Source organism: Chenopodium quinoa, unplaced genomic scaffold, assembly GCF_001683475.1.
Source record: "Chenopodium quinoa cultivar QQ74 unplaced genomic scaffold, ASM168347v1, whole genome shotgun sequence".
NCBI lineage: Eukaryota > Viridiplantae > Streptophyta > Magnoliopsida > Caryophyllales > Amaranthaceae > Chenopodium > Chenopodium quinoa.
In genome coordinates, this window is record NW_018743108.1 from 1,460,387 (window position 1) to 1,472,891 (window position 12,505).

Consider the following 12,505-nt stretch of genomic DNA (forward strand, 5'->3'; position numbering starts at 1 on the left):
TGAAATATGGACTCCTTTGAGTGCTTGAAGAAGGAATTTTGAAGTGAAAAGGGTAGGCTAATGTTTAGGTTAATAGCATAGAAGAGAGAGAATAAGAATAATAGAATTCTCCTTGCCCCGTACATCAGAAATGAGGGGGTATTTATAGGGAAATGTGCTGAGGGAGCACACGGAACCCTAAAATGATAAAAACCCTAATAAAGTATCCCGTGACACGGTCAGACTGTACCGTGACACGGCTAGACAGTACCGTCAGACGGTACATATTCCCGTGACACGGTACAGTTTTAAAGTGACGCGGGAAATTTTCAGAAAACGAAACGGAAAACGCGTTAAGGGTTTACGCGGAAAGGACACGGAACATCCCGTGTCACGGCAGACCTCCTGTGTCACGGGAAGTCCCATCGTCAGACGGGAAGGGTTCCCGTGACGCGGTCAGGCTACACCGTGACACGGTCAGTTCTAGTCCATTTTTCCGTCTAAATTCATTTTTAACCCGAATTTCTTTCGGCTTTTTAAGAGCCGATTGATAATTTCGGGCTTTTTTATGACTTTTATTATTCGGACTAAAATAAGAAAATAATAAAATATTAAAATAAAAAAGGTTTGGGCTCAAAATTAATTAATAAGCTTGGGCTAAAATTATAACTATGCTTTTACCAATCATCGAGACTGATCCATGGACTTTTCAAAAATATGAATTTAATATACTATTTTTTAAGCACTCTCGGGATTAAATACTAAACCCGACCAACTTTGGCGGTGAAAGGTTATTTATCATCGGATTTGGTTTTGGGGAGACATTTTTAGGTGTCTACAGAAGCGCCCACTTTGACTGAGTTTGTGGAAACGTTAGTCAAAGTAGCCGATAGGGACGGAGAATGATTTAAGACGTTCTGCAATCCTAAATCATTTTGTGTACGCCGATACCTTCAGAAAAATGTTAATTCCACAGATAAAAGAGTAAAGGGATAGAATACTAGTGTGTCGGTGACAAATGAGTTTGGCAGCTTCCTAAGCATAAAGAAATCTACCGAGTGACATTGGTTGAAATGCTTTCCATGCTTGAGGAAAGCAGACTGAAGAGTTCGTCAGTTTTCTAAGCCTGAAGAAAGCTACCGAATAATACCTTCCATGCTTGAGGAAAGTCGACAAACGAATTTGGGGTCATTCTATGCTTGAAGAATTCCACCGATAATGCCTTCCATACTTGAGGAAAGCCGAAAAAGGAATTTTGGGTTTTCTATACTTGAAGAAAAAAATCCACTGATGATGCTTTCCATGCCTGAGGAAATCCGACTTGGCGGTTTTCTATACTTGAAGAAAAATATACCGATAACGCTTTCCAAGCCTGAGGAAAGCCGACTATTGCTGAAAATTGATAAGTGTATGGTGGTTCGATTATCCCCGAACGTGGGCCATAGATGATTCACAATTTTTAGCCGATTATCCGACCATATTAAATGCTTAAAATGCCGAAAAATAGGCTTTGACTCTTGCCAGGGGTAAAATGGTAATTTTAGCCCCCCTTAAATATCAGTTAGGATTTTCCGCTTAACTGTAGCGAAAAATAATCGCCCAATAAACTCAGAAAGTCAGCCAAACTGGTCAAAAAGCCAAGAATATTCCCTGACCAAGCTTAGTTTTGCCGTGCCACGTCATCAGGTTCCCGTGACACGGTCAGAGGTTCCCCTTTTTTTTTCTTTTTCTTTTTTTTTTCTTTTCGCTGTCTGAATCAGTCAACAACGGTCACTTTTGCTCTTTTTTGTCCTTTTCTGTCTTTAAATCCGCGTGCTTGTTTTCACCATTTCACCATTTTACACTTCTTCTTCACACTTGCTTTCACACTTCACCATTTTTTGCTCCTTTCTTACCAAAAACTGCCGCGCCACGCCTGAGGGTAACCGCCGGCCGTCGAAGTTCGCTGTGACACCGTAACGGCGACCGTGACACGGTTAGTCTAATTTTTTCTTCTCCCCTTTTTTTTGTTTTGATGCGGTTTTTTGGCTATTGTATTGCGCTACTGCTGTTTCCGTTGCTGCTTCTGTTTCTGTCCCGGAGCTGCCGCCCAGATTGTCGGAGCTCCGTCAGGCTTGAAGGTCGCCGTGACACGGTTAGTCTTGACCGTGACACGGTTAGTCTTGCCCGTGTCGCGGCAGCTGTGCTGGTGGCCGGAACACATTTTCGAGTTTTGGAGTTCGAATTTCACCAATTTTGTTGTAATTTCTCGATCTTCTCCTCATTTTCGACCCTTTACAAACATTCATGTAAGCTCCCTTTGATTTTTGCTTTGAATTTGCTTCACATTAACAATTTCATGACAAACCCTAAAAAATCATTTTGGGGGTTTTTGATTTTGAAGCTTTATGTTGAAATTCTTGCCATGATTTTACTTGTACATGTGTACATGTGTGTTTGTGAGAAATTTGAGACAAAAATTGCATGAGTTGATGGAGAATTGAGCAAATCACCATTTTTGGGTGCTACTTTGTGAAATAATGTTCATGTTTTGTTCTTGGAATGGTGAAAAGATGGTGGTGAACCTTGTGAAATGATGTGTTGATTCATATTTTGAATATATACTATATTGTCATGGAGAACATAGTATCATGCAGTAGGAGAACTGTAGTATTAGTTTGTCATGGAGAAACTAAGTACCATAATTTTGCCGATTTTTAGCCTTGAGGTAAAAATTTAGCATATAATTCAATAAACAACTAAATAACTTAGGAAATGATGCCAAGTATTTAGATTTTTATTATGATAAATACGCAATATAAAATGTTTAGGAAATGATGCTAAACACTTAGATTTTAATAAAATTTGGCATATAATTCAATAAACAACTAAATAGCTTAGGAAATGATGCTAAGTATTTAGATATTTATTTTTTTATCATAAATATGCAACTTAAAAATGTTTAGGAAATGATGCTAAATATTTAGATTTTTATAATAGCATGCCTAGACGACGAGATTGCGACCTTTCTACCCGCGGCCGGCGTCGGGCTTTTCAGGAGGACACTCCCATTGTCCCTGAGGGCGTGGACGACAATGTCTTGGAGTCCGAGCCTCGGACTTCTACGAGTAGGGGTAGGTGGGTTCCACCTCTGTGGACCCCAGACCAGTTGGTTTTCTGCCGTGAAAACCACGTCTCTCACCGCGCACTCTCCGGCATAATCGATGGCACACTTCGCCAGCATGGTTCCGGGGCCAGTGATTTAATCCCTCGACTTTACCAGGTCATTACGGGGGATCCTGTTACGAGCGCACTATGGGAGTCGTCTGGCTTGGTCGATTTCTACGCGGCGGTTGTAGGGTTTCGCAGCCCCCGGGGTTGCGGCGCGACGGTCGTTCGCGCATTGTTGGAGTATTTCTGGGATACTACCAACACGTTTCACTTTGCTTGGGGGAGATGACGGTGACCCCCCTGGACTTCAGCATGATCAGCGGGCTGCGCTTTACTGACCGGGCAGTGGGCCAGATGTCTGATATATCTTGGACATCGGCTGAGGTAGCTGATTTGTTAGGTCCGGTTGTTCAGCACATCAGGACCCGACCGGTGTCTCGAGATGGTCCTAGGAGTGGACAATCGGAGTCGGCTTCAGTTCTTGCTCACGGCTTCGAGATGGAGGATACGACGGCCGAGCAGCGGGTGCGGATCTTCATCTTGATCCTGATATCTATGACCCTCTCTCCCGACAGGAGTTCACGCGTGCTTCTCTGCTACCTCCCCTCTTTGGCCAGGATTCCCGAGATAGGATCCTACAGCTGGGCTAGTCTTGGGTACGCGAATCTTCTTCTATCTCTACGTCATGGCTGCCGTCAGCTGAATGACGAGTCCCCTATCGCCGTTTATGGCCTGTGGAGAGTCGTAGAGGTGATGATCTTTTCCCTTCTAGTCTCATTTCAGCTTGTTCGATTCGTGTGCTGAATGTTATTTTTGTTGCAGCTATGGTTCTACGAGTACTTCCCAGGCTTGGCTCCTCGTCGGCGTAGGGGAGTGGTCCATGACTTCCCGTCGGAGAGTCACGGGTGGAGTCTGTTCCGGCGCTTCGTGGGCTACTACGCCGAGGCACCTCTTCCGTTGGCGTAAGGAGTTCACGCCTAACTTTTTATGGTTTCCAGGTTCCCATCGATGTCAGTACCGTCCTTGGGCCGGGATGACTGATCTACCCGAGGCCCTACGTCTTTCAGTGTATCGTACCATTTTGGTTGGTACTGGGCGCTTCGTCTGGTATTTGGGGGAGTGAGTCGTCCGTCAGCATAGCGGCGATCGCTTTGTGGTGCCTTCATCCCCGCCAGAGTCTATGCTGGACTCCCGCTTGATCAGAGGGTTGATCAACAGGGGGGAGCGCTACACTCTTTTGTGGCAAGAGCTCGTTCACATGGAGAGCGACTATGCGCGGGATTTGCTTCTCTCTCTGGCTCCTCCACCCCGTCTTCCCGAGGTATGATTTCTTTCGAGAATCTTCTTTGCTAGTCTCTGTTTTAAATAGTCGAATAACTTGATTATTCGATCATATTTTCAGACGACCATCCACCCTGTGGGGAGGATTCAGATTCCTCCTCAGTCTGTCCGCTACCCTGGGCCGATCATATCACGGAGGACCATATTGCTGACGCGCCGGAGGGTTATAGAAGGGCGCAGGAGTCAGTGCCCGAGGTTTTTGAGCCGTTGAGTTTTCTTCAATGCATTATCCACTCTTATAATGCTTTTATTACTGATTTTTCTTTGTTTTATCCTCAGCCTAACCGCCCGGAGGTGATGGGAATTATGAAGCTGGTGGACGCGCTGAAGTATTGCATCATCAAGCTTCGGCGTGGTGCGAGTTATCGGAGCTCTAGCGACGTTCTTGAGGTATCACTTATTTTTTAATTTCTTCCATTTGTTTTATTTTGCATCATTGACACCTTTTGATTTTGTTTTTTTCAGGAGCGACGGAGGTCCCGCTTGCGCTTGAGGCCCAAAGGCTCGGACGAGGAGGAGCTTGGTCGTGGTAGACGATCTCCTGAGGCTCACCGGCATTCTCAGCGAGAGCCTCAGACTACTCAACCATTCTAGGAGGCTAAGTGGAAGCAAGGTCAGTCTTCTCAGCGTCCGTCATTTACACAGCCTCCAGTTCCCGAGTTCGGGTCTCCTTTGGATCATGGTTCATTCTCGGCTCCATTATCCGGGATTCCTCCACCGCTTTTGGGCTTGTTCTCGGTTCTGATGTATGGGACGATGCCTTCGCCGACGATCACAGTATGCCTTCGCCGACGATTCCATTTTCCGGTTGGACGGGTCCTGCCTTGAGCTTAGCTACTGCCGGGCCTACGGGGACTAGTAGGGACATTACTCCCCGTACTCGGATGGTCGAAGGACTCTTCGGTTCGCCATTCCCATACACACAGGGTGGTCCACATGCACAGGGTCAAGATGAGACTGATTCTGATTCTAGAGATTTTTGACCGAGGGTTTTTGTACATACTGTGATGACACTTGACACATTTATGTATTTACTCTTTGTACATTATTTACAATTTATATATCTACTATTGTGTGTGTTAGAGACTCTTTGTGTGTGATTGTGTACTTTTTAATGGCACGACGAAAAAACATAAGTGGAGTAATGGAGGGTACCGACCTTCCCCAAAAGAAAAGAAATAAAAAAAACACTCAAAATAAAATTACTTTCCCCAAAAGAAAAGAAAAAAATTAAAAATAAAAAATATCTTCCCCAAAATAAAAATAAAATAAAAACAAAAGAAATAAAATCTTAAAATAAAATAAAGATAAAATAAAAAAAGGTGAGAATTTTATTAGAAATAAAACTCTCAGAAAAGACTGAAAAATAAACGTTAAAGATAAGAAAATATAAAAAATCCGGATAGATACGGAAAAGATGAAAAAATACAGCGCGCAAAGTGCCGTGTCACGGCAAAACCTGCCGAGTCACGACAAAGATTCCCGTGACACGGTGGAATTTCCCGTGTCACGGGACGCGTATTATTCTGTGGTTTGTTTTACGCGTGTGAAATAATAAATTTTGGGCAGTTTCGAGCGCTTTTGCTATAAAATAAGACCAGATTGTTCATGATATGCATAATTACGAAACACAAAATAATTTAGAATTTCATATTTCAATAATCATGTCTTAGAATTTTGATAATACATTGCGCGACTGGTCTTATTCTTTGACCAATGCTGAAAAAAGAGAGTTAGAATTATTTCATGTCAGGGGTTTGCTAGCCCTGAGACATGTAGCTATTGAACATGATTTTCTTAGAGCAGCATTAGATTATTGGAGTCCAGAAATGCACTGTTTCAAATTTGATTATGATGAAATCTGTCCTCTGCCGGAGGAATTTGGTGCAATCTTTGGATTTCCTGCTAGGAATCTTATAGCCACGCCTACCTTAAGTGAATATTATTACCAAGACTTTGAACGCCATCTGAATCTAACAGATCCAGATTTAAATAGAATTGTTTGTGGTAATAAAGTAGACTTAGAAAAACTTGCTAATTTATATTTTAATCGCCCTATCTCTGAGTCTTATCATGTATATCGTAGAACGACAAATATTTTTTGCATGTTTAGCAAGCTACTATTTGCAAATGGTAGGGTAGGACATGCTTGTCTAGCGTCTGTGCTTGAGCATGTTGAATCCGGAAGATCTCCTATGCCGACGTGCCTTGGAGAAACATTTCGTGGCCTTGACGAGGCAAAAGCTGATCGGAAAGCCATCAGGAAGGGCTCTCTGGTACTATTACAGGTAAAAATACGCTCCGAATAGCCCCCGTGACACAAAACAGGCACCGTGTCACGGTTGGGGTCTGCCGTGACACGGTTAAAACTGCCGTGTCACGGGAATCTGCATTTTGTTTTTTTCGATTTTGACTATTTTTTTTTTTTTTTTTTTTTTTTTTTTTTTGCAGTTTTGGTTGATGCAGCGTTTGGAATTATTTGAAGCCCCCGACGATATTGAAAAATATGGCCCCAACGACTTAGTCCGTAGGAAGAAGAATTACTCTACGAATATGTCGTATGAAGATTAGAAAAATTTATTTACAAAGAGGGAATTTTCCATTCGTTGGGTGGTGCCTTGGTGGAGGCTTACTAGGATGGTTGGCACGAATGAAACTCCATATTATCGCGTTCCTAGTATCTCCAAATTGACCTTTTACTGTCCCTCTCGACTGATGCGGCAGTATGGACTTGAACAAGTAATTCCACGCTATAACGATAGTCCTTGTCAAGTATCGTTGCATGAAAAAAGAGAGTTAGAATTATTTCATGTCAGGGGTTTGCTAGCCCTATGACATGTAGCTATTGAACATGATTTTCTTAGAGCGGCATTAGATTATTGGAGTCCAGAAACGCACTGTTTCAAATTTGAATATGATGAAATCTGTCCTCTGCTGGAGGAATTCGGTGCAATCTTTGGATTTCCTGCTAGGAATCTTATAGCCATGCCTAACTTACGTGAATTTTATTACCAAGACTTTGAACGCCATCTGAATCTAACAGATCCAGATTTAAATGGAATTGTTTGTGGTAATGAAGTAGACTTAGAAAAACTTGCTAATTTATATTTTAATCGCCCTATCTCTGAGTCTTATCATGTATATCGTAGAAGGGCATATATTTTTTTCATGTTTAGCAAGCTATTATTTGCAAACGGTAGGGTAGGACATGCTTGTCTAGCGTATGTGCTTGAGCTGTTGAATCCGGAAGATCTCCTATGCCGACGTACCTTGGAGAAACATTTCGTGGCCTTGACCTTTTACTGCCCCTCTCGACTAATGCGGCAGTATGGACTTGAACAAGTAATTCCACGCTATAACGATAATCCTCGTGAAGTATCGTTGCATGAAAGTAACGTTCACAAGTACGAGGCTTATTGGATTGGAAGACCTTTGTGGACCGTTTCTACAAGTGACCAAGCTCCTCCTCCTTTATCTAGTGCATACAAGGCATGGTTGAACCCTAGAAGTAGGAGGGAACGATTTGGATCACGCAAGTCTGATGTGAAGAGTCGTCTTGGAGATAAGAAAGCTCCTCTTAAAGATCGTCTAGGTCCGAGAACACAAGGAATTGATTTTAAGACTCCTAAGATGCCAAGAAAAAAGACCTATGTGAAAGGAAAGGGTAAAGAAAAGATGGTGTATAGGGAGAAACAACCGAAAAAGTTCAAGAAAGGTGAAAGGGGTGAAAGTTCAACTAGGGGTGTGACGGTTCGGGTTACAAAAGACACACTAATGGTGAAGGCCGACCTAATTGAGCAAGAAAAGGATGTTCCTAAAGAGAAGAGGGATTAGATCAATAGTGCTTTGCATTTTATAATTTATAATTTTTATTTAAAATAAGGCATACGATGCCAACACTTGTAGTCGCATTTATTTTAATAATAGCATATTTATTTCAGCCTTAAAAATAAAAATTACAATGACATTTATCTATTATTTATTTATCCAAGCTATGGAGTCGGACGCAATGGAAAAACAAAAATAAAAACTCGAACAATTAATTCGCGACGAATGCGCAAAAAAATAAAAACGGGAAAACTGGAAATCCACCGTGTCATGGCAAACTTTTAATTTTTTTATTTATTTATTTTTTTTATTTTTGACTGACAGGGATAATGTGGCACGGAACAATTCTCCCGTTAGACGGGAACAAATCCCGTGTCACGGGAGGCACCCTGTCCTTTTTCCCGTTCAGAGGTTTCCGTGACGCAATGCTGAACCGACGCGCATATTAGGTTGTCACGGGAGGCACCCTGTCCTTTTCCCCTTTTTTTTTTTTTTTTTTGCCGTGACGCAATGCTTAACCGACGCGCATATTAGATCAACAGAGGGAGGATTTTTTATATTTTAAAGTGGTCGGGCCCCCTTGAGGGGTTGCCTACGTATCCTAAAAAGGAATCAGGCCAGACGTAGCTCTATTGGGTCATGAACCCATGCAACTAGGCGTAGAATTTCTTGAGTTGATCCAAGATGGTTAAATTATGGAAGCCGTTACCGTCCATGTCTACCAATTGTGTCGCTCCGCTAGACAGGATGGCTTTAACAATGTACGGGCCTGACCAGTTCGGTCTGAATTTCCCTCTTGGATCTAACACATTTTTGCGAAGTGCCTTAAGCACTAGGTCACCCTCTTTCATATTCCTGGTCTTGACTTTTTTATTAAAATGTCGTGCCATACGCTGTTGGTAGGTTTGGACATGATGCAAAGTTGCCAAGTGTTTTTCATCAAGCAAGACCAGTTCGTCGTATCTTGCTCTAATCCAGTCGACTTCATCTAGTTGGCTTTCCAATGCAATTCGGAGAGAAGGTATCTCGAGCTCGATTGGTTGTATAGCTTCGACGCCATAGACTAAAGAGAAAGGGGTAGCCCCTGTCGATGTACGAACAGAGGTTCGATAACCCTAAAGGGCGAAATGTAGCTTACTTGGCCAATCCTTATAATTTTCCGTCATCTTTTTGATGATGGTCTTCACATTTTTGTTGGCCGATTCGACTGCTCCGTTCGTTTGTGGTCTATAAGGTGATGATTGATGATGTTTGATATGATATTTCTGCAACAATTCCGCGCATTCGGCTTGGAAATGTGTTCCATTGTCACTGATCATCTCATGTGGTACCCCATAGCGACATATAATATTTTTCTCAATGAATTGAGCTACATGTGTTGCCGTCAGCTTGGCATATGAGGCTGCCTCGACCCATTTGGTGAAGTAGTCGATTGCTACGAGAATGAATTCATGCCGCCCTTGTCCTGGTGGTGTGATTTTTCCAATGATGTCAATGCCCCAAGTGGAGAAAGGCCATGGAGAAGTATACGTGTAGAGAAGCGAAGGTGGAACATGATGTAAGTTTGCGCAGATTTGATACTTCATACATTTCTTGACGTACTCGTGACAATCTCGCTCTATAGTAGTCTAATAGTAACCTTGTCGTTGAATCTTTTGGACTAACATCTTTGCATTCATGTGAGTTCCACATACACCAGCATGAAGGTTTTCCATGGTTTTATGTGCTTCTTTCTTAGCTATACATAAGAGATTCCTTCCCATTGCGGTTCTCTTGTGGAGTTCTCCCCTGATGAGCACATACTGTGAGGCCAGGAGCATCAAAGCCCGGCGTGCCCTTTTGTCAGTATTAGGAGGATATTCTTCTCTTGTCACATAATTGAGGATGTCTGTATACCATGGTTCTTCATCTTCTTTGTGATTCTTGTTCATCATCGAGTGCATGAACATAAGCTGGTTCATATCTCCTCTTTATGGTCAGTGGCATTCTGATCGTTTCAGCTGGAATTCGCACCATTGATGCTAACTTAGCTAGTGCGTTGGCGAACTGGTTTTCTTCTCTTGGTAAATACGTATATTCCACTTCATCTAATTGCTCCGTGAGAGTTTCCAGATGAGCTTGATACGTAGCGAGACTTTCACTCCTCACTTTCCATCTCTTAGAGATTTGGTTAATGATTAGTGAAGAGTCACCGTAGATTCTGAGTTTCTTGATTCCCAAGGCGACAGCTGTTTCTAATCCCAAAATGCATGCTTCATATTCTGCGGCATTGTTGGTGACATCAAAGTCGACCTTCGTTGAAATTGGGATGTGTTCTTCATTGGGCGATACGAGCAAGACTCCCACACCACATCCTTTTTTGTTTGAAGCTCCATCGAAATAGAGCGTCCAACTATCGTCTTCGGTCATGAGTAAATCTTCGTCAGCGAAATCGTACTCATCTTCTTCTTTTTCAGCTTCTTCTAACGGGAAGTCTGCTAAGAAGTCAGAAACTGCAAAACCTTTGATGGCCTTTTGTGGCACAAATCTCAAGTCAAATTGAGCCAGATTGACTATCCACCTTGATAATCTGTCGTTGAGTGTTGCTTTCTTGAACAGGTATTTGAGAGGATCCATCTTAGACACGAGATGCACCGTATGAGTGAGCATATAATGTCTTAGTTTCTGTGCGGCCTATACAAGTGCGAGACACAACTTCTCGAGAGGCGTGTATCGCGTCTAATATCCTTGGAGTTTCTTGCTCAGGTAATAAATTGCATTCTCCTTGCTTTCTATCTCTTGTGCTAGCATTGCCCCCATCGTTTCTCTTGTGACCGTAAGGTACAGTCAAAGAGGAAAGTCAGGTATTGCTGGCGCTAGCACGGGTGGGTTTGCCAAATACTCTTTGATTTTGTCGAAAGCCTTTTGGCAGTCATCATCTCATGTGACTGGGACATTCTTCTTAAGCTTCTTAATATAGGTTCACATATCGCTGTGAGCTTTGATATCAACCTACTTATATACTGCAACCTTCCAATGAAGCCTCGAATCTCCTTCTCGTTTTTGAGTGGTGGCATGGCCATGATTGCTTTTACTTTTGAAGGATCTATTTCAATCCCTCGAGAACTGATCACATATCCAAGTAATTTTCCTGACGTGACTCCGAATGCACATTTTGCTGGATTTAATCTCATGTTGTACTTACGGAGTCTTTCAAAAAACTTGCGAAGTGCGACGATATGGCCTGGGCGATCCATAGACTTGAAAATCATATCATCGACATAGACCTCCACTTCTTTGTGTATCATGTCATGTAAGAGTGCTGTAGCTGCTCTTTGGTAGGTGGCACCCGCGTTTTTCAACCCGAATGACATTACCGTATAGCAATATGTACCCCACTGTGTGATGAATGTGGTTTTCTCCATGTCTTCTTCGGCCATCAATACCTGATTATATCCGGCGTAACCATCCATGAATGACAAGAGTGCATGGTTTGCTGTATTATCGACCAGAATGTCAATGTGAGGTAGAGGGAACCCATCTTTTGGGCTGGCTTCATTGAGATCCCTGTAATCAACACACATTCTGACCCTTCCATCCTTATTTGGAACTTGAACCACATTTTCTATCCATTCCGGATATTTGGATACTCTAATGAAACCTGCGGCCAATTGCTTCCTGATTTCTTCCTTGATTTTGAGAGCCACATCTGGTTTCATTCGGCGCAGCTTTTGTTTGACAGGCTTCATACCTGGAATGAGTGGTATCGTATGCTGAGCTATATCCCTATTAATTCCTGGCATATCTTGGTATGACCAAGCAAATACATCAACAAATTCACTAAGCAAGTTAATTAGCTCTTTGCGTTCATCTTGACTTAGTGTTAATCCAATTTTTACTTCTTTAACAGTCGTATCATTGGAAATGTTAATTGTTTTTGTATCTTCAATAACTGCTGTTTTATTTTCATGTTCTTCCATTGCTTTTATTATTTCTTTGTCATTTTTATCATTAGCAAAGCAATATTGATCAGGGATAGGGGAATGGCACACATCGTAAGCAAAGGTATTCATTTCATTGAATTTACTGGCAAATACATCAAGAGAGGCAAGGTCAGCTGCGACCTCACCAGAATTATTAGGACTATAAGGATAGGACTCAACAAGAGACTCAGGGTTTAACTCTATAGCAGAAAGAGGGTCAGCCTCAGACTCTAAAGACTCATCTA